The following is a 23707-nucleotide window of genomic DNA, read 5'->3' as shown; positions in this document are numbered from 1 at the left end:
CTGAAAAGGGCATAGGACCAACAGCAGAGAGAGTGCGAGCGGTGGCAGAAGCTCAGGAACCAGAGAATGCTACAGAGGTGAGGAGTTTCTTGGGACTTGTTGGGTACAGTAGCAGATTCATCCCGCAGTTTGCAACGCTATCAGAGCCACTGCGACACCTGACGAGAAAAGACACACCATTTAAATTTGGATCACAACAGAGACAGTCATTCAGTGCACTCAAGGAAGAGTTGGCCAGAGCCGGCACTTTAGCATATTTTGATAAGGACACACCAACCAAGGTGATAGCAGATGCCAGTCCTGTAGGTTTAGGCGCAGTACTAGTTCAGGACCAACAGGGACAAGAGGTGCCAATATGCTATGTAAGTCGTAGTTTAACAGACTGTGAGAGGAAATACCCTCAAACAGAGAGAGAGGCCTTAGCTCTTGCATGGGCTTGTGAGAGGCTGCATCCATATGTGTATGGCCGAAAATTTAACTTGGTAACTGACCATAAGCCATTACAAGTGATATACGGCCCACACTCTAAACCCTGTGCCCGTATAGAGAGATGGGTACTTAGATTACAGCCGTACGATTTTAAGGTGATACACATTCCAGGCAAGCAAAACATTGCAGACCCACTGTCACGATTGCTGGGGGAGACAGCAAAACAGGAGAGACATTCTCATGGCTCAGATGAATACGTGAGATTCGTAGTTGTGAGTGCGACACCAAAAGCACTCACTACCAGAGAGGTGGAGGAAGCCTCTGCTACCAACCCAGAGCTGATTGAGGTACGGAAGGCAATCACAAACTGACATTTTGAGAACTGTAAAGCTTATGCAGCAATTGCAAACGAGCTGTGCGTAGTGGGGTGCCTAGTTCTTCGGGGAACACGCATCGTGCTACCCACAGTGTTACACGCACGAGCCCTGGTGTTAGCACATGAAGGACACTTGGGAATAGTTGGAAGAAAGCAACATCTCAGAACCAAGGTTTGATGGCCTGGCATGGACAAGGCAGCTGAAAAACACTGCAAAGCGTGCCATGGCTGTCAGATAGTAGCCAGACCCGACCCACCTGAACCGTTGAGACCAACACCATTACCGGAGGGCCCCTGGCAGGATGTAGCTATAGACTTACTGGGACCCTTGCCATCCAACCACTCCATTCTTGTGGTAGTTGATTATTATAGTCGCTACTATGAATACGACATCATGACCTCCACAACAACAGAGAAGGTTATTGATAGTTTAGAGTCAATCTTCAGCCGTCATGGTTTGCCAATCACCTGCAAATCTGATAATGGTCCCCAATTCAGATCTGAATTATTCAAAGAATACTGTGAAAACAACGGGATCAAACACCTGAAAACGACAGCAAAATGGGCTCAGGCTAACGGAGAAGTCGAGCACCAGAATGCACCACTGATGAAGAGAATCAGAATTGCTCAGTCAGAAGGACTAGCTTGGAAACGTGAACTTAGAAAATATGTGACTATGTACAGGAGCATTGACCATGCCACGACAGGAAAGAGCCCGGCAGAGCTGCTCTTTAAATGGAAAATTAGAGGAAAGCTGCCAGACATCACAGAGTCGCGCGCAGATATGGAAGTACGTGACCGGGACGCAGAACAAAAAGGCAAGTCCAAACTGTACGCAGATGAACAGCGGAGAACACAATACTCAGAGGTGGAAGTTGGCGACACGGTGCTGGTACGGCAGGACAAAGTGGACAAGTTCACCACTCCTTTTAATGCCACACCGCACAAAGTTTTGAGTAAAACAGGGAGTCAAGTAGTAGTGGAATCTCCAGATGGCGCACGCTACTCGAGAAACACTACATTTGTGAAGAAATACAGAACCAATGGACCAAAGGAGACACTCCATGAGCAGGAGGAAACACAAGGGAATGAGGACAGTATAGTAGACCCTGACACACATACCACTGTGACACAGGCAATACCCACTGACACCAACATGTTAGACATACCCAATACAGCCAGACCACAAAGGGTTAAAAGAAAACCCCAAAGACTGTCTGATTACGTCACAACATAAATTGTGCGAGAACTGCATGGGTGATGTTAAATGTTTAAACCTGGGAATTATTTAGTTGTGTGGTAAGACACAAGTTTGTAAAAAGTTTATAAATCAAGTAAGTTATGCAGTGTTATTGTAAGCAACTGTTTGTAAACTGCAAGTTTGTTTCCAAGGAAAAGGGGGATGTCGTGTATTGACTGCGAGTTTGACACCAGTCAATACGGTAATGTAATGTGCGAGTTTAACACCAGTTAATACGGTAATGTAATGTGCATTGCATTGTGAGAATTACCCGGGAAAGCTGCAGTCAGCCATTTTACCAATAAAGTAAAGATCACAGTTAGAAGCCTGTCTGCCTGACTCTGATTTAATTCGACGTATCTACATGCTTGATTGAACGCATTAAAGCATAGATACAACACAGCCTCAGACAGTTGTTTGGAAGCAGGATGGTGGCTAGGGAAACGTGTTTGTGGCGGGGACCGAAGACAGTGGCAATCTTCCCAATATTTTAGTTGGAGGAAATTTCTTCTCATCCAGTACTGGATGTCGGACAAGCAGTCTGACAAATCAGACAGAGACACATCAGAGTGCCTCCATTAACATTAATTGCTTACTTGTGTGTAGTCACAAAATGTTAATCAGGGCATAATAATTTTTGCTTTAAAATTGGTGTTATGGTGAGCGCCCAAAAAGCAGCCTTTTTCACTCAGTAAAAGCAGCTTTTGTTTTGTTTTAAATTTCTTGCACTGCATCCAGCCCATGGCTTTCTGGGTCAGATGCTTCCTGTTCCAATGGATTACAACACATTTCAAGTTTTAAAACATCTGAATCACACTGGCATCAGATTAAAAATACTTCAATATGTCAGTGCCACTATGCCAGACTGTAGCTATTTCCAAGCAGTAGTGAGCCATATTATGCACCAACTGGAACATTCAATTAACCTTACTCCAACCCCACCCTTCAGTAAACACCTTGATATTTTATCATTAGGAATGCAGCCACTCGTTTCCTCTATCTTTGGACCATTTGCAGAGAGCACCTTGTTTGTCACTGTACCACTCACTCCCTCAGCAACAGAGTTGAGCTGGAAATGGCAGAAACACATTGTTGAAGTCCTTTGTGCCAAACGCAAGCCTTGACAAAGTAAGACGAAGGTCACTTAATTAAAAAAAAAATACATTAGGGCAGGGATTTCCGAGCTTATTATCTTTGTAGGCCATGCCATGGCCTTGGGGGCATGTATAAAGTTTAATCCATGTTCCCATTAATTTCCCTATATCTAAATCTGCTGATACAAACAGATCTTGGTGTTGTGATTTAAGATTTCTCCACTAATGAGGCAACAGTGTTAAAAGCAACCCTATCCAAATCCCCGGCCCACAAAATTCAAACTGAACAAGCCAGCAAATAAGCACAACATAACTGAGTTTCCTGGGTTCTGAGGGTTGAGTTGACAAGGTTCAGAGGGCACATGAGGCCTATTGGCTGCAGTTTGGGACACCTATCTTCATTATGATATTGATGATGGTAAAATTGTAGTGTATGCAGTTCTACTGCTCACAATGTCAAATTACATAGAAACATAGAAGATAGGAGCAGGAGTAGGCCATTCGACCCCTCGAGCCTGCTCCGCCATTCAATAAGATCATGGCTGATCATCCAAATTCAGTACCCTGTTCCTGCCTTCTCTCCATATCCCTTGATCTCTTTAGCCTTAAGAAATATATCCAACTCCTTCTTGAATATATTTAATGAATTGGCCTCTACTGCCTTCTTTGGCAGAGAATTCCACAGGTTCACCACTCTCTGGGTGAAGAAATTCCTCCTCATCTCTGTCCTAAATGGCTTACCCCTTATCCTTAGACTGTGACCCCTGGTTCTGGACTCCCCGACCATCGGGAACATCCTTCCAGCATCTAGTCTGTCTAGTCCTGTTAGAATTTTATAAGTTTCAATGAGATCCCCTCTCATTCTTCTAAACTCCAGCGAGTATAAGCCCAATCGACCCAATCTCTCCTCATACGTCATTCCTGCCATCCCAGGTATCAGCCTGGTGAATCTTCGCTGCACTCCTTCCATGGCCAGAACATCCTTCCTCAGACAAGGCGACCAAAACTGCACACAATACTCAAGGTGTGGTCTCACCAAGGCCCTGTACAACTGCAGCAAGACATCCTTGTTCCTGTACTCAAACCCTCTCACTACGAAGGCCAACATACCATTTGCCTTCTTAACCGCCTGCTGCACCTGCATGCTTACCTTCAGCGACTGGTGCACAAGGACGCCCAGGTCTCGTTGCACTTCCCCCTCTCCCAATCTATTGCCATTCAGATAATAATCTGCCTTCCTGTTTTTGACACCAAAGTGGATAACCTTGCATTTATCCACGTTATATTGCATCTGCCATGCTTCTGCCCAATCACCCAACCTGTCCAAATCATACTGGAGTTTCTCGGCATCCTCCTCACAGCACACACGCCCACCCAGCTTTGTGTTGTCTGCAAACTTGGAGATATTACATCTAGTTCCCTCGTCCAGATCATTAATATATATTGTGAATAGCTGGGGTCCAAGGACCGATCCCTGCGGTACCCCACTAGTCACTGCCTGCCACCCGGAAAAAGACCCGTTTATTCCAACTCTTTGCTTTCTGTCTGCCCACCAGTTCTCTATCCAAGTCAATGCCTTGCCCCCAATCCCATGTGCCTCAATGTTAAATTAAGGAATACGTGTCCTTGTCACAAGCTCCTGCTGCAAACTTGACTGGCCTGGATTCCAGATTTACAGGATTTCCAATCACTACAAGTACTATTCATTTGTTGTTGGTGCTTGCTGTAATTTTTACCTGCTATTTTGCTACCAAAAGCTAAATCAACTAATGCTTCTTCCTGGTCAGTTAGCTTTGCTCTCAATATAGATAATTACCATCCTACACTTCAATATTTCTAAAACCACAAAGGAGACAATGAACTCTACGCACCCACTGTCCAAGTGTTAACACTTCTTGCCACTTTTTAAAAAAAACACTCTCTAATTTTGCAAATCACAGCCCTGTCTCTATTTGTCCTTTCTCTTCACGATCTTTTAACTGTCACGACCACCCAATTACATGCTCACCTCTCACCATTTTGAGTCTCTCCAATCAGGTTTCTGACCAGCCCACAGTGCCAAGACAGCCCTGGTCAAAGTCATCAATAATATCTTGTGTGGCTGCAAACAAGGCTCGCTGACTGTTCAGTCTCGCTGGTCCCTTTGCCACTATTTCATTCTCCTCCGTGGTTCACCTCTGTAGCACTGATGTCTTGTGGTTACACTCAACCTGTCCCAACATAGGCAGAATAGGTTCGAGGGGTTGAATGGCCTACTCCTGTTCCTGTGCTACAGAGGTGATTCTCTGATTTGGTGCTCCCAGAATCTTGGGAAAATGAGTACATACAGGCACTGATTTTCTGCCCACTAATTTTAATAGCTTGAAAATCACTGGCTGTATGCACGCAATTTCTCACAGGCACTCCCTGCACCTGCCCATCACTGATGGAAGTGCGGGATCACGGAATCATCAGGTAACATCTCCCCGCTTTCCGCCCCTGTGCCCACATACACACTTGTGGTGTACCTCAAGGCTCCATCCTTGGTTCCTTCCTGTTGAGCATCTATATGCACGGGGTCAACTTCAACATGCATGTTGGGAACAGTCTAGTCAATCTCTGCTGCCACCAATGACTCCAGTGCTGCTGTTCTACTGCCCAGTAATCTGGCATCAAATTGTGAATGAGTCAAACTAAGCAAAACTGGAGCCACCCTGTTCACCTCTCTCCAGCACCAGCTTTGCTGTTGAAATTTAAAATTCTCATCTTCGTGTTCAAATCCTTCCATGACCTCGCCACTCCCTATCTCTGTAACCTCCTCCTACAACCCTCTGACAACTCTACGTTCCTTCAATTTTGGCCTCGTGCATCCCCCACTTCCTTTGCCTCACCATTGGTGGTTGTACCTTCAACCGTCTATCCCCTAACCTCTGGAATTCCCCCCCTAAACCTTTTCATCTCTCCACCTCTCTCTCCTCCTTTAAGATACGGCTTAAAACTTACCTCTTTGACCAAGCTTTTGGTCACATAAGAAACATAAGAAACATAAGAAGTAGGAGCAGGAGTAGGCCATACGGCCCCTCGGGCCTGCTCCGCCATTCAATAGGATCATGGCTGATCCGAATCTAGACTCACGTCCACTTCCCTGCATTCTCCCCGTAACCCCTAATTCCCTTATCTGCTAGGAAACTGTCTATCTCCATTTAAAATTTATTTAATGTTGCAGCTTTTGCAGCTCTCTGGGGTAGCAAATTCCATAGATTTACTACCCTCTGAGTGAAGAAGTTTCTCCTCATCTCAATTTTGAAAGGGCAGCCCCTTATTCTTAGATTATGCCCCCTAGTTCTAGTCTCACCCATCATCGGGAACATCCTCCCCGCATCCACCCGATCCAACCCCTTCACAATCTTATATGTTTCAATAAGATCGCCTCTCATTCTTCTGAACTCCAATGAGTAGAGTCCCAATCTACTCAACCTCTCCTCATATGTCCATCCCCTCATCCCTGGGATTAACCGAGTGAACCTTCTTTGTACTGACTCGAGAGCAAGTATGTCTTTTCTTAAGTATGGACACCAAAACTGTATGCAGTATTCCAGGTGCGGTCTCACCAATACCTTGTACAACTGAAGCAATACCTCCCTATTTTTATATTCTATCCCCCTAGCAATGAAAGCCAACATTCCATTGGCCTTCTTAATCACTTGCTGCACCTGCATACTAACCTTTTGAGTTTCGTGCACCAGGACCTCCAGATCCCTTTGTACTTCAGTACTTTCCAGTTTCTTGCCATTAAGATAATAACTTGCTCTACGATTTTTCCTGCCAAAGTGCATAACCTCACACTTTCCATTATTGTATTCCATCTGCCAAATCTCTGCCCACTTACTTAGCCTGTCTATGTCCCCTTGCAGGTTTTTTATGTCCTCCTCACTCACTACTTTCCCTCCCATCTTAGTATAATCTGCAAACTTTGATATGTTACACTCGGTCCCCTCCTCCAAATCGTTAATATAGATTGTAAAGAGTTGGGGACCCAGCACTGACCTCTGCGGAACACCACTAGTTACTGATTGCCAGTCTGAGAATGAACCATTTATCCCAACTCTCTGCCTTCTGTTAGATAGCCAATCCTCTATCCATGCCAGAATATTACCCCCAATCCCGTGATTTTTTATCTTAAGCAATAATCTTTTGTGTGGCACCTTGTCAAATGCCTTTTGGAAGTCTAAATACACTACGTCCACTGGTTCCCCTTTATCCACCCTATATGTTACTTCCTCAAAGAACTCCAGCAAATTTGTCAAACATGACTTCCCCTTCATAAAACCATGCTGACTTTGTCCTATTAAATTATGATTATCCAAATGTCCTGTTACTGTCTCCTTAATAATGGACTCCAATATTTTACCTACCACAGATGTTAGGCTAACCGGTCTATAGTTTCCAGCCTTCTGTCTACTGCCCTTTTTAAATAAGGGCGTTACATTAGCAGTTTTCCAGTCTGCCGGGACCTTTGCTGATTCCAGGGAGTTTTGGAAAATTATTACCAATGCATCCACAATCCCTACCGCCACTTCCCTCAAGACCCTAGGATGTAAGCCATCAGGTCCAGGTGATTTATCTGCCTTGAGTCCCATTATTTTACCGAGTACCACTTCCTTAGTGATTTTGATCGTGTTTAGCTCCTCCCCCCCAATAGCCCCCTGTTTGTCCAGTGTTGGGATATTCTTAGTGTCTTCTACTGTAAAGACTGATACAAAATATTCATTCAGTGTTTTTGCCATCTCCATATTTCCCACCATTAATTTCCCGGTCTCATCCCCTAAGGGACCAACATTTACTTTAGCCACCCTTTTTCTTTTTATATAACTATAAAAACTCTTACTATCTGTTTTTATATTTTTTGCTAATTTACTTTCATAATCTATCTTCCCTTTCTTAATCAATCTTTTTGTTACTTTTTGCTGTCTTTTAAAGTTTTCCCAATCCTCTATCCTCCCACTAGATTTGGCTACCTTATATGCCCTTGTTTTTAGTCGAATACTATCCTTAATTTCTTTACTTAGCCACGGATGGCTGTCTTTTCTTTTACACCCTTTTCTTCTCAGTGGAATATATTTTTTTTGGAAGTTGTAAAATAACTCCTTAAATGTACACCACTGATCATGTATCGTCTTACCCTTTAATCTATTTTCCCAATCCACTCTACTCAATTCCGCTCTCATACCTTCATAGTCTCCTTTATTCAAGCTTAGCACGCTTGTTTGAGATCCAACCTTCTCACCCTCTAATTGAATATGGAATTCAACCATGTTATGGTCACTCATTCCAAGGGGATCCTTTACTAGGACATTTTTAATTAATCCTGTCTCGTTACACAGGACCAGATCTAAGGTTGCTTGCCCCCTGGTCGGTTCAGTTACATACTGCTCAAGAAACCCATCCCTAATACACTGAATGAACTCATCCTCAAGGCAGCCCTGCCCAATTTGATTTGTCCAATTAATATGATAGTTAAAATCCCCCATAATTATAGATGTTCCCTTATTACAAGCCTCAACTATTTCCTGATTGATACTCCGTCCAACAGAGTTGCAACTGTTCGGAGGCCTATAGACTACGCCCACTCGTGTTTTTTTCCCCTTATTATTCCTTACCTCCACCCAAACTGTTTCATTATCCTGATCTTTTGACCCAATATCATTTCTCTGTATTACAGTGATTCCTTCCTTTATTAACATAGCCACCCCACCTCCCCTTCCTTCCTGCCTGTCCTTCCTGATCGTTAAATAACCTGGTATTTTTAATTCCCAGGCATTGTCACCCTGCAGCCATGTTTCTGTAATGGCCACAAGGTCATACCCATATGTAGTTATTTGTGCCATTAACTCATCTATTTTGTTACGAATGCTACGTGCATTCAGATAGAGAACTTTCAAATATGTTTTGTGACACTTAGTTCCTGCTTTTGCCCTTTTTATTACTGTTTCCTTAATAATGGACTCCAACATTTTGCCAACCACAGATGTTAGGCTAACTGGTCTATATTTTCCAGCTTTTTGTCTACTTCCCTTCTTAAATAAGGGTGTTACATTAGCAGTTTTCCAATCTGCCGGGACCTTTCCTGAGTCCAGGGAGTTCTGGAAAATAATCACCAATGCATCCACAATCCCTACCGCCACTTCTCTCAAGACCGTAGGATGTAGGCCATCAGGTCCGGGGGATTTATCCACCTTAAGTCCCATTATTTTACTGAGTACCATCTCCTTCGTGATTTTAATCGTGTTTAGCTCCTCCCCCCCCCCCCATTGCCCCCTGTTTGTCCAGTGTTGGGATATTTTTAGTGTCCTCTACTGTAAAGACTGATACAAAATATTTGTTCAGTGTCTTTGCCATCTCCATGTTCCCCACCACTAGTTTCCCGATCTCATCCTCTAAGGGACCAACGTTCACTTTAGCCACTCTTTTTCTTTTTATATAGCTGTAGAAACTCTTGCTATCTGTTTTTATATTTTTTGCTGGTTTACTTTCATAATCTATCTTCCCTTTCTTAATTAATCTTTTATTGTTTGCTGGCTTTTAAATGCTTCCCAATCTTCTATCCTCCCACTAGATTTGGTTACTTTATATGCCCTTGTTTTCAGTCGGATACTATCCTTTATTACTTTACTAAGCCACGGATGGCTGTCTTTTCTTTTATTCCCCTTTTTCCTCAGTGGAATATATTTATCTTGAAAGATGTGAAATATCTCCTTGAATGTAGACCACTGCTCTTGTACCGTCTTACACTTTAATCTGTTTTCCCAGTCCACTTTAGTCAATTCTACTCTCATACCTTCATAGTCTCCTTTATTTAAGCTCAATATGCTGGTTTGAGATCCAACTCTCTCATCCTCAAACTGAATTTGGAATTCAACCATATTATGGTCACTCATTCCAAGGGGATCCTTTACTAGGACATTTTTTATTAATCCTGTCTCATTACACAGGACCAGATCTAAGATTGCCTGCCCCCTGGTTGGTTCAGTTACATACTGCTCAAGGAACCCGTCCCTAATACACTCTATGAACTCTTCCTCAAGGCTGCCATGCCCAATTTAATTAGTCCAGTCAATATGAAAGTTAAAATCCCCCATGATTATAGCTGTTCCCTTATTACAAGCCCCAACTATTTCCTGATTTATACTCCGACCAACAGAGTTGCAACTGTTAGGAGGCCTATAGACTATGCCCACTAGTGGCTTTTTCCCCTTATTATTCCTTACCTCCACCCAAACTGTTTCACTATCCTGATCCTTTGACCCAATATCATTTCTGACTATTGCAGTGATTCCAACCTTGATTAACATAGCAACCCCACATCCCTTTCCTTCCTGTCTGTCCTTCCTAATTGTCAAATACCCTTGTATGTTTAGCTCCCAGTCATGATTATCTTGCAGCCATGTTTCCGTAATGGCCACCAGATCATACCCATGTGTAGTTATTTGTACCGTCAACTCGTCAATTTTGTTACGAATGCTGCGTGCATTCAGATAAAGAACTTTCAAATATGTTTTCTGACAATTTATTCCTGCTTATACCCCTTTTACTACTTTACCTTTATCATTATACATTCTGTCCCTTCCTGACACGCTCTGGTTTTTAATTCCCCCACTGCTACCTTGCTCTATTGCCTTCTCCGCTGTCATTTTTATTTTTCGTTCTCTTAAAACCTCCCCCCCACTAATTAGTTTAAAGCCCTCTCTACAGCCCTAGTTATTCGATTCGCCAGGACTCTAGTCCCAGCACTGGCCAAGTGAAGTCCATCCCAATGGAACAGCTCTCTCCTGTCCCAGTATTGATGCCAGTGTCCCAGGAAGCAAAACCCATTTCTCCCACACCAGTCTTTGAGCCACGCATTTAACTCACTAATTTTATTTACCCTAGCCAAATTTGCACGTGGCTCAGGTAGTAATCCAGAAATTATTGCCCTTGTGGTTCTGCTTTTTAATTTGGCCCCTAGCTGCTCAAACTCCCTCAGCAGAACCTCCTTCCTTGTCCTATCTATGTCGTTGGTACCAACATGGACCACGACAACTGGATCCTCCCCCTCCCACTCCAAGTTTCTCTCCAGCCCAGATGAGAGGTCCTTAACCTTGGCACCGGGCAGGCAACACAGCCTTCGGGACTCTCGCTCTCGGCTGCAAAGAACACTATCTAATGCCGTCTCCTTTGGCTTGGTCTCAGTTTTTGTTTGATTACACGCCTGTGAAGCACCTTGGGATGTTTTACTATATTAAAGGCATTATATTGTAGTGTCAGCCGTGGCTCAGTGGTAGCACTCTTGCCTCTGAGTCAGAAGGTTGTGGCTTCAAATCCCACTCCAGAGACTTGAGCACAAAAATCTAGGCTGACCCTCCAGTGTAGTACTGAGTTGAGTGCTGCACTGTCGGAGGTGCTGTCTTTTGGATGAGATGTTAAACCGAGGCCCGTCTGCCCCCTCGTGTACGTAAAAGATCCCATGGCACTATTTCGAAGAAGAGCAGGGGCGTTATCCCTGTATCTGGCCAATATTTGTCCCTCAATCAACATCACGAAAACAGATTATCTGGTCATTATCACATTGCTGTTTGTGGGAGCTTGCTGTGTGCAAATTGGCTTCCACTTTTCCTACATTACAACAGTGACTACACTTCAAAAGTACTTCATTGGCTATAAAGCGCTTTGGGACGTCCTGAGATTGTGAAAGGCACTATATAAATGCAAGCCTTTCATATAAATGGAAGTAGTTGTTGTTACTCCTGACGCCACAAACCTCCTTGGCTGCCTACTGAGGCCAAACTTACCTCTTTGGCCATGTTTAATGTTCAGATCTCTCTTGAACTGAGCATTATTCCCACATCCAATCTGTTGCTTTCTTCCACCTCTGCCATTGCCTTAGGACAGCCTCACTCCACCACTGCTGAAACCACCACCCATTTGTTTGTCCCCTCTGATTGATTGGATGCTGATCTTTCAAGCGTTGTACCACTACCCTTTAGCATTCTCTTCTAAAACCACTTTGCTTTGCTACTTCTCTGCCTCCCTCCCATCTCTTTGACTGTGCCTTTAGTCTCTCAGATGAGATGTTAATCCAAGGCCGCGTCTGCGCTCTCAGGTGGACATAAAAGATCCCATGGCACTATTCTGAAAAAGAGCAGGGGAGTTATCCCCGGTGTCCTGGCCAACATTTTTCCCTCAATCAACATAACAAAAACAGATAATCGGGTCATTATCGCATTGCTGTTTGTGGGAGCTTGCTAAGCACAAATTGGCTGACGCATTTTCTACATTACAACAGTGACTACACTTCAAAAAAAAAACATCATTGGTTGTAAAGTGCTTTGGGGTGGTCGGGAAAGGCGCTATATAAATGCAAGTATGTCTCTTTCTATTTTTCTCTTTCTCTTTCTCTCTCCCTCCACATGTCTCATCTCATTCTAAAATATGAGACACAGGCCTAGAAATTCACTATGGACCCGCCAGCTGGCTAGCGCCCAAAAGTTAGCGCTGGGCGGGAAGCCTATAGCGATCGTCAGATATTCATTGTTAGTGCCCCAATTCGGAACCGGGCGTTATACCAGGGTGTGCCCGCCTCCGCTTGGGGCGCTGACACTGAATATCAGCGCTCTTGGCGCCGCTGCGCCAGCCGCTGTGGAGCGGCAGGCTGCGGTACTGCAGGCCTCCTCCTCTTAAGGGGGAGCTGCCTGCAACGGGGAGATCGCCGCTGGATAGTGCCGGCAAATGAGCCCGGCACCACGGAGAAGTGCCGGGCTCGCGGAAAGCAGCTGGCAATGCCGCGGGGGGGGGTGGAGGAGGCCGGGGAAGGAGGTGCGGGCAGGCGGCCGCCGAAAAAGCGGCCGGCCGCACCTTCCGCTTTAAAGCGCCCCACTAAGGCAGCAGGACGGCCCCGTTTTCTGGTCGCTGTTTGCGGCCGCTTCGGAGGAGGCGGCCGCAACTAAATATGGGGATCGGGCCGGTTTCGGGGCGGAACCGGGGCACTGCGCACACCGATGACGTCATCGGTGCCGGCGCAGCGCTAACGGCTACCGCCGCCAATACCGCTGCGCTGAATATCTGCGCAAACTCATTTCTGGCGCAAAATCACTCTTTAGGCGTTAACTGGGTGCAAAGCTGGCAGCGCCTTAATTAATTTCTAGGCCACAGTATATAAATTGTAGGATTTTAAACTGAGGTACCTAGACCCTAAGGGATCTACAAAAAGGTCTCCAAAGCCATCATATTTCTATGTTGATTCACTGCCACTTTTTTCACTTGCTGTAAACTAATATAAAAAAAGGTTTGCTGTAATGATAGTGCTGTTTTCCTTTAGATAGTTGACATTATCTTTGAAACTTAGGACCTGGGCTGGGAGTGTTTCAATATTTGCAAGCGATAATAAGAACGTAGGAACATAAGAAGTAAGAGCAGGTTTAGGCCATACGGCCCCTCAAGCCTGCTCCGCCATTCAATAAGATCATGGCTGATCATTGACCTCAACTCCACTTTCCTGCCTGATCTCCATATCCCGTGATTTCCCTAGTGCCCAAAAATCTATCTATCTCAACCTTGAATATGGTCAAAGACTCGGCATTCACAGCCCTCTGGGGCAGAGAATTCCAAAGATTCACAACCCTCTGAGTGAAGAAATTATTCCTCATCTCAGTTTTAAATGGCCTACCCCTTAACCTGAGACTGTGCCCCCTAGTTCTAGACACTCCAGCCAAGGGAAACAACCTCTCAGCATCTACCCTGTCAATCCCCTTCAGAATCTTGTATGGTTCAATGAGACCACATGAAAAGGTTTGAAAGCCACCACTATCAATGTGAGTTTCTGGAAAAGGGATGGATGCTGAAATAAACATTTCCATTTCGTCTGTTACATTAATCCACACACCAACTTCTATTTAAAAACTGGCCTTTGAAATATCTTTGTTTATTGTGCATTTGGAACAGCGCACCATTTTTCATGATTTTAAGGTTCTTTTGGTAAACATATATTTAAAAGATCAAAGAAGCTGAGATCCCTTTTCAGGAGATCAGTAGTTTAAAAAAGTCAACCATGTACAGTATTAGTAAAATAAGTTCTAGTTTTGATAAATGACCAAGATGGTAAAACTCTATCTGCCAGATTGAGATATTTTCCCCCGGATCAACTTTACATTACTTTTTTCTTCCCTATCCTACTACCTATGATGTTTTGTGATCTGCTGCAACTTTTCCAGCATCCTCTGATTAATGTTCAGAGTGCATAAATTATGAATTTTGCTTCCCTCTTAGATAATTTATTTCTTCCAATAGTTTAGAATGAGTAAAAGGTTGATCTTAGAATTTTTTAAGAAATTCCTATGAGTAGCGTTGCTTGCATTGAATGTGGAAACATCACCAATATGTTGATTTTTTTAAAATTTAAGGATCATTACAAATAACAACTTTCAAATCTCAATGGAATAAAAGCTTTCAATGAAGTACCAAACCTTTTGAAGTAAATATTAAAGAATTGAGTGCTTATTGATATAACTGCAGGATAAAACTTAGCAGCCTGAAGGATTTCCTGATGTCCTGCAATCTGATTAATGCACATTATTCACTGTTTATTTTAGAATGTATGTTCTGGCTGTAATTCATGTTGCATCTTGTCAGTGTATCATTTTAATTTGCATTTGTATGAATAATTTGTTTACTATCTGAAGTATGTTGGTAATGTATGTTCTCTTCTGAAGTAAGATTTGAAGTTAAAATATGTCCATTGATGTTGGCACCAATAACATAGCTGCAGCAAAATCTTTCCAACAGTTGGTAAACAGGGTCATGCACCCACAGGATTAATCCCCATAGATCTGAACCATGAAGCACTCCTTGAAATAAAGGCAAAAAAAAGCATCGCTAAAAATAGCCAACAAAAAGAAAACTGAGTTTTTAAAAACTTTTTGCAGTATAGTAAGTCTTAAGAGTACTAAAAAATGGATTAGACAAGAAAAACATAAAAATGCATTTTTAAACAATTTTTAAAATTCTTTACCAGCTTTTAATAAAGTAAGTGTACAAGGTGAATGAAAGTATTATGAGGAAACACAGTGAACCAATAGCAGTAAAGAAGTAGAAAAGATGTATTTTTTTGGCTTCTTGCCACATCAGCAAATAATTTAGCACACTGCTTTACGTTGTACCAAAGTAATCAGTAGCATTAAATACCCTGACGGCAAGTCTTTTTTAAAATTCATTTATGGGATATGGGCGTTGCTGGCAAGGCCAGCATTTATTGCCCATCCCTAATTGCCCTTGAGAAGGTGGTGGTGAGCTGCCTTCTTGAACCGCTGCAGTCCGTGTGGTGAAAGGTACTCCCACAGTGCTGTTAGGGAAGGAGTTCCAGGATTTTGACTAATCAACTATGAAGGAACGGGGATATATTTCCAAATCAGGATGGTGTGTGACTTGGAGGGGAACTTGAAGGTGGTGGTGTTCCCAAGCACCTGCTGCCCTTGTCCTTCTAGGTGGAAGAGGTCCCGGGTTTGGGAGGTGCTGCCTAAGAAGCCTTGGCGAGTTGCTGCAATGCATCTTGTAGATGGTACACACTGCAGTCATGGTACGCCGGTGGTGGATGGAATGAATGTTTAAGGTGGTGGATAGGGTGCCAATCAAGTGGGCTGCTTTTTCCTGGATGGTGTCGAGCTTCTTGAGTGTTGTTGGAGCTTCACTCATCCAGGCAAGTGGAGAATATTCCATCACACTCCTTACTTGTGCCTTGTAGATGGTGGAAAGGCTTTGGGGAGTTGGGAGGTGAGACACTCACCACAGAACACCTAGCCTCTGACCTCTTGTTGCCACAGTATTTATGTGGCTGGTCCAGTTAAGTTTCTGGTCAATGGTGACTCCCAAGATGTCGATGGTGGGGGATTCGGTGATGGTAATGCCGTTGAATGTCAAAGGGCAGTGGTTAGACTCTTGTTGGATTTCAAAATTCTCATCCTTGTTCCCTCCGTAGCCTCGTCCCTTCCTATCTCTAATCTCCTTCAGCCCCACAACTGCACCAAGATATCTGCGCTCCTCTAATTCTGCCCTCTGGAGCATCCCTGATTATAATCGTTCATCCTTTGGTGGCCGTGCCTTCTGTTGCCTAGGCCCTAAGTTCTGGAATTCCCTGCCTAAAGCTCTCCGCCTCACTACCTCTCTTTCCTCCTTTTAAGATGCTCCTTGAAACCTACCTCTTTGACCAAGCTTTTGGTCACCTGCCCTAATTTGTCCTTGTGTGGCTCGTGTCAAATTTTTTGTCTTAAAATACTCCTGTGCAGTGCCTTGGGACGTTTTACTACGTTAAAGGCGCTATATAAATACAAGTTGTTGTTGTTGTTATATTCATTGCCTGCCACTTGTGTGGCGCGAATGTTACCTGTCACTTATCAGCCCAAGCTTGAACGTCGTCCAGGTCTTGTTGCATGCGGGCATGGACTGCTTCATTATCTGAGGAGTTGTGAATGGCACTGAACACTGTGCAGTCATCAGCGAACATCCCCATTTCTGACCTGATTTTGGAGGGGAGGTCATTGATGAAGCAGCTGAAGATGGTTGGGTCTAGGAAACTGCCCTGAGGAACACCTGCAGCGATGTCCTGGGGCTGTGATGATTGACCTTCAACTACCACAACCATCTTCCTTTGTGCTAGGTATGACTCCAGCCAGTGAAGAGTTTTCCCGCCAATTCCCATTGACTTCAGTTTTACTAGGGCTCCTCGATGCCAGACTCGGTCAAATACTGCCTTGATGCCAAGGTCAGTCATTCTCGCCTCACCTCTGGAATACAGCTCCTTTGTCCATGTTTGGACCAAGGGTGTAATGAGGTCGGGAGCTGAGTGGTCTTGGCGGAACCCAAACTGGGCATCAGTGAGCAGGTTATTGGTGAGTAAGTGCTGCTTGATAGCACTGTTGATGACTCCTTCCATCACTTTGCTGATGATTGAGAGTAGACTGATGGGGCGGTAATTGGCCGGATTGGATATGCCCTGCTTTTTGTGGACAGGATATACCTGGGCAGTTTTCCACATTGTTGGATAGATGCCAGTGTTGTAGCTGTACTGGAACAGCTTGGCTAGAGGCGCGGCTCGTTCTGGAGCACAAGTCTTCAGCACGATAGCTGGGATGTTGTTGGGGCCCATAGGCTTTGCTGTATTCAGTGTGCTCAGCCGTTTCTTGATATCACATGGAGTGAATCGAATTGGCTGAAGATTGGCTTCTGTGATGGTGGGAACCTCAGGAGTAGGCCGATATGGATCATTCACTCGGCACTGCTGGCTGAAGATGGTTGCAAACGCTTCAGCCTTGTCTTTTGCACTCACGTGCTGGGCTCCACTACCATTGAGGATGGGGATATACATGGATCCTCCTTCTCCCGTTAGTTGTTTAATGGTCCACCACCATTCACGACTGGCTGTGGCAGGACTGCAGAGCTTTGATCTGATCTGTTGATTGTGGGATCGCTTAGCCCTGTCTATAGCATGCTGCTTCCGCTTTTTAGCATGCATGTAGTTCTGTGTTGCAGCTTCCCCAGGTTGGCACCTCATTTTTAGGTACACCTGGTGCTACTCCTGGCATGCTCTTCTACAATTCTTATTGAACCAGGGTTGGTCCCCTGGCTTGATGGTAATGGTAGAGTGAGGGATATGCTGGACCATGAGGTTACAGATTGTGGTGGAATACAATTCTGCTGCTGCTGATGGCCCACAGCGCCTCATGGATGCCCAGTTTTGAGCTGCTAGATCTGTTCTGAATCTATCCCTTTTAGCACGGTGGTAGTGACACACAACATGATGGAGGGTGTCCTCAGTGTGAAGACAGGACTTTGTCTCCACAATAACTGTGTGCGGTGGTCACTGCTACCAACACTGTCATGGACAGATGCATCTGCGAGAGGTAGATTGGTGAGGACGAGGTCAAGTAGGTTTTTCCGTCGTGTTGGTTCTCTCACCACCTGTCGCAGGCCCAGTCTGGCAGCTATGTCCTTTAGGGCTCGGTCAGTAGTGAACTCTTGAAGTTCCCCCACCCAGAGTACATTCTGTGCCTTGCTACCCTCAGTGCTTCTTCCAAGTGGTGTTCAACATGGAGGAGTACTGATTCATCAGCTGAGGGAGGGCGGTAGGTGGTAATCAGCAAGAGGTTTCCTTGCCCATGCTTGACCTGAAGCCACGAGACTTCATTGTTGTCCGGAGTCAATGGACTCCCAGGGCCACTCCTTCCCGACTGTATACCACTGTGCTGCCACCCCCGGTGGGACAGGACATAGCCAGGAGGAGTTTGGGACATTAGTTGAAAGGTATGATTCTGTGAGTATGACTATGTCAGGCTGTTGCTTGACTCATCTGTGGGACAGCTCTCCCAATTTTGGCACAAGTCCCCAGATGTTGGGGCGGAGGACTTTGCAGGGTCGATTGGGCTGGGTGTGCCGTTGCCGTGTCCGTAGCCAGTGCAGAGGTCAATGTCGGGTGGTTCGTCATTCTTATTATTGTGTTTCGTAGCGGTTTGTTAGAACTGAGTGGCTTGCTCAGAGTCAACCATATTGCTGTGGGTCTGGAGTCACATGTAGGCCAGACCAGGTAAGGACAGCAGATTTCCTTCCCTAAAGGACATTAGTGAACCAGATGGGTTTTTACGAAAATCTGATAGTTTCATGGTTACCATTACTGATACTAGCTTTTTATTCCAGATTTATTTAATTAACTGCATTTAAATTCCCCAGCTGCCGTGGTGGGATTTGAACTCGCGTCTCTCGATTACTAGTCTAGGGTTTTGGATTACTAGCCCAGTGACATTACCACTATGCTACCGTTCCTGTTAATTCCATATAGCCCAATTTTGTCCTTGGAAGTTAAGAAAATGTTGCTATCTACTGCTCATGCCATCTATTGCTCTAGACATTGCCATTACTGGAAAAAGCCTGGAAGTGCCATGAGTAAGCTGGTCTGGCGACTTACGTGCCAAAAGATGAAGAGAATAACTTCAGATGCTGGAAATCTGTGATAAAAGTAAAAATTACTAAAATGTATAGTGATTCAGTCAAGACAAAGATGAGGGGTTACCCATCATTCAAACTTGGATTAATTTTGATGCAGGGTCATGCCTAAAACAATCTATTTTTCTCTTTCAGATACAATGTGGTCTGCCTTATTACAACAATGTAGTGTTGGACCCCTAGCTGAGAGATCTAAGGCTGAATTCCAATCCAGATTGACATTTGCATTAGGGAGGTGAGTCATCAGGATGAAGGAGGGAGGCAATCCCCTTCTTCATTGTTCACATGTGCCTGCTGACAGCTCACCCAATTGACAGAAACCACAGAGATGTTTGCAGTCTGTGTATTGTTCAGTCTCCTAAGAATAGCACAGATGAAATCCTGAAACGTTTTACATCATTGTATACAATCGGGCAAATGTAAGAATTGTTGTGCTCAGCTTGTATGTGTATGTGCACAGCTGTATTCTGGTTAAAATATCCCCATAATCCAAGGCAGCAGTCAACCCTCCTTAGAGGAGAACTAAAAATTCTGATGTTGATTGATTTTTCAATGTTTGGCAATCTGTCTCTGAATTAATTGCAATGAAACATATTATCTAATCTTATTATACAATTTGTTTAGTTGTAAATAATGTTTTGCAAGGTGGTTGGTTTCATTTATGAATGATATATTCTTCTAATCCACTGCCCATGAATTTGTGATGCTGGTTGTCAGTGGTCTTGTGTTTTAGGAAATTGAAATGCAGTTAATTCATGCCCAGGTGGTTTACCAATATTACGAGTCTTTGGCACAAAGAAGCAAAATGGTTTACAGTATTTGAAAATCAGAAAAAATGTAGGTTGCCGTTATGTTTTGTTAAGAAATAGTTCTATACAAAATAGAATTGATATTTGTTCTATTCCAAACATTATGGTATAAGTCAACTAATTAGTTCAGATCTGTAGATACCAGAAGTAAGTGGATGTATGAATCTCAGTTTTTTTTTTAAATGGTATACTAGAGATATGAAGTACTGTTACACAAAGCATTATTGCTCTGTTGGCGCAAAATTCCAAACTACAACTGTTACAGGAGCATCACCCATCTTAATATGCATTTCATGGCCTGGACTATGTTAATTTTTGAATGCTGTACTGAGCTCTATTTAAATCCCAAATTCTATACTTGCATTTAATAACACAGGAAAATGGCATTTACAGAATAAGCTAAAGGCAAGCAGTATATATTGTGTCTTGAGGAAGAAGACAGACTTGGAATGTTGGAAGTAGCCTTGCATACCACTTTGACATTCCTTCCGTCTGACTCTAATCCATCTTGAAATAACAACAAAAACCCAAGAGGGAGTAATAAAGAAAGAAAGTCTTGCATTTATATAGCACCTTTCACGACCGTAGGACGTCCCAAAGCGCTTTATAGCCAGTTAATTACTTTAAGTGTAGTCACTGTTGTAATGTAGGTGTATTACATACCAGAACGCTTGCAGGTATAATCTTGAGTTATTGTTGAGTTAACTAAACTCAGCTACAGTGTCATTGCTGTAATTGACCAGACCTGGGAAAATTAGCCAGGGTTTCTTGTTCGTGATTTTTATTTGCTGATTCCTGCTGGAAAGCCCTAGTGTGGACATTGAATGAGGATGGCATTGGTCTCAACTGTGATAACCCCATTGGGGGAGTGAATGAAGGGGTCTGGGCTCACTCATGCAGAATGATCATTGGATGAGGTATAGGTTGCAGTTACTCCTGAAACTCAACTTCGGCAAGAGTTGAAGTTATGATATGATCCCAAGGTAATTTGCAAAATATGTGTAATAACATTTTGAGCAATGTAAGCATATTCAATGAATGCACACCCTTCCTCTAGAGGAAAATATAAACATTCTCTGTGGGTATGCCTAACTCCACTGGATTTGGTGTCATTTATGGTTTAAAAATATAACCTATTGCAATGTCTTTCATTTTGAACTATTGACACGGCTCCATATGTTTAATTGAGTTGCAATATGTGTATTGCTGATTGTAAATCTCGCTAATGTTCCTCCAGTGCTCAGATTTCTGAGCTGTTTATATACACAGTCTGTAGCCCAAAGAATTTCAGTTGCATTTTTCTGTTGCTGTTTGGGTCAGTGGATGCAGTGAATCCCATTGTGACAAATGCATCAGTGAATTGGCTGATCGCATTACACATTGCCAGCTGACACCTGTGATGTCATCTACAAGGATTTGGAATATAAAGACGGTGTAAAAATTAGGTGAATCCATCATTCTCTGTGTCACCAGCGTTCCCGTTAAACTGCGCAGCCACGCAGCAGTCTGGAGGTCCTGCACAGGACGCTCACCGGCTTTTGCATGGAAGAAACTGGATGCGTGAAAATTTGAATGGGCCACGCAGCCAGTTAAAGGGACTGCGCACAAAATTAGAGGGAACATTGCTTGTCACTGGTACGAAGCGTTGAATAACCCCCGATGATTCAGCGTATAGGACCCGACAAAGATCCACTGTTTTCTGGTTACGTAAATGACTGCATTGGATAGCTTGTGTTTGAGAGCCAGAAATGTAAAACGTGTTGTAAACTCTGTGCTGGGGCTACAGCCTCCTTGTCCTTTTCTGGCATATCTTCCAGCTCTGATTTTTTTTTTTGCATTAAGATTCTCAGCCATCTGTGTTTTGTAATTCATGGAAGTTATTTTAAGTGTCCCATGGGCCTTATACAGTTTGCCCCCCAAGGGACACCGTGGTGCGGTGGGTTAGCGCACTGTCCACTTAACTCTGTTGCGTAACTGTTTTCTTGCCTCTCCTGAAAATGTTGGCTGGCATGCAATTCCATGGGCATTGATCACTCTCCGGTCCAAGTGATCAATTCTTCATGTGTGAGCCTAGGCTGTCTTTTGGGGGGGGTTTCACAACCAAGCCTGCACTTGTCACCACCTGATATTTACATATGCATACTTTCCAGTAAGAGTGACTTTTTAAAAATTTGTTCCTGGGATGTGGGCGTCGCTGGAAAAGCCAGCACTTATTGCTGATCCCTAATTGCCCTTGAGAAGGTGGTGGTGAGCACATTCTTGAACCGCTGCATTCCGTGTGGTGAAGGTACTCCCACAGTGCTGTTAGGAAAGGAATTCCAGGATTTTGACTAATCAACTATGAAGGAATGGCGATATAATTCCAAGTCAGGATGGTGTGTGACTTAGAGGGGCACTTGGAGGTGATGGTGTTTCCATGCGCCTGCTGCCCTTGTCCTTCTAGGTGGTAGAGGTCACGAGTTTGGGAGGTGCTGCCGAAGAATGCTTGGCGAGATGCTGCAGTGCATCTTGTAGATGATGCACACTGCAGCCACGGTACACCGGTGGTGGAGGGAGTGAATGTTTAAGGTGGTGGATGGGGTGCCAATCAAGCGGGCTGCTTTGTCCTGGATGGTGTTGAGCTTCTTGAGTGTTGTTGGAGCTGCACTCATCCAGGCAAGTAGAGAGTATTCCATCACACTCCTTACTTGTGCCTTGTAGATGGTGGAACGGCTTTGGGGAGCCAGGAGGTGAGACACTCACTGAAGAATACCTAGCCTCTGACCTGCTCTTGTAGTGACAGTATTTATGTGGCTGGTCCAGTTAAGTTTCTGGTCAATGGTGACCCCAGGATGTTGATGGTGGGGGATTTGGCAATGGTAATGCTGTTGAATGTCATGGGGCGGTGGTTAGACTCTCTCTTGTTGGAGATGGTCATTGCCTGGCACTGTGAGGCGCAAATGTTACCTGCCACTTATCAATCCAAGCCTGAATGTTGTCCAGGTCTTGCTGCATGCGGTCATGGACTGCTTCATTATCTGAGGAGTTGCGAATGGAACTGAACACTGTGCAATCATCAGCGAACATCCCCATGTCTGACCTTATGATGGAAGGAAGGTCATTGATGAAGCAGCTGAAGATGGTTGGGCCTAGGACACTGCTCTGAGGAACTCCTGCTGCGATGTCCTGGGGCTGTGATGACTGACCTCCAACAACCACAACCATCTTCCTTTGTGCTACATATGATTCCAGCCAGTGGGGAGTTTTCACCCTGATTCCCATTGACTTCAATTTTACTAGGGCTCCTTGATGCCACACTCAGTCAAATGCTGCCTTGATGTCGAGGACAGTCACTCTCGCCTCACTAGATAATAACCAAGTGCGACATCTGGTTGATTTCTTTCTTAATTTCCTTTCATGCATCACAGCCAAGGTGCTGAGGCAAGCTGTAGCAGCTGATCTCTCCCTGGCTGATTCTCACAGACTGCAGGTTAAACCTTGGACCATGGTCTGTATGCCTCAGTTCCTCACTGTCTTTGCCAACTATAATGTCCTGGGCATTTGCCCACTGTTTAACTTAGGATGGAGATGGTTCTAAATGAGTGTCAGCTGTGACTCAGTGGGTAGCACTCTCTCCTCTGAGTCAGAAGATTGTGGGTTCAAGTCCCACTCTAGAGACTTGAGCACAAACATCTAGGCTGGCACACCAGTGCAGTACTGAGTGAGTGCTGCACTGTCGGAGGTGCCGTTTTTCGGATGAGACATTAAACCGAGGCTC

The 23707-nt window shown here is 44.3% G+C and overlaps 1 protein-coding gene across 8 annotated transcripts in view; it reads left to right on the top strand.

Moving 5' to 3' along the window:
• The window catches only part of rusc2 (RUN and SH3 domain containing 2), a 260485-nt gene that overhangs the window by 38009 nt on the left and 198769 nt on the right, over positions 1-23707 (top strand). For all 8 annotated transcript variants that reach the window (XM_085972765.1, XM_085972817.1, XM_085972792.1 and 5 more), the window contains exon 2: positions 19277-19376. The gene's annotated coding sequence lies outside the window, so the exon portion shown is untranslated. The remainder of the gene's footprint in view (positions 1-19276; positions 19377-23707) is intronic.

Source organism: Somniosus microcephalus, chromosome 2, assembly GCF_052327205.1.
Source record: "Somniosus microcephalus isolate GS21.2 chromosome 2, FLI_Smic_1.0, whole genome shotgun sequence".
NCBI lineage: Eukaryota > Metazoa > Chordata > Chondrichthyes > Squaliformes > Somniosidae > Somniosus > Somniosus microcephalus.
The sequence above is the reverse complement of the archived record's forward strand: the minus strand, read 5'-3'. Positions and strand labels throughout refer to the sequence as shown.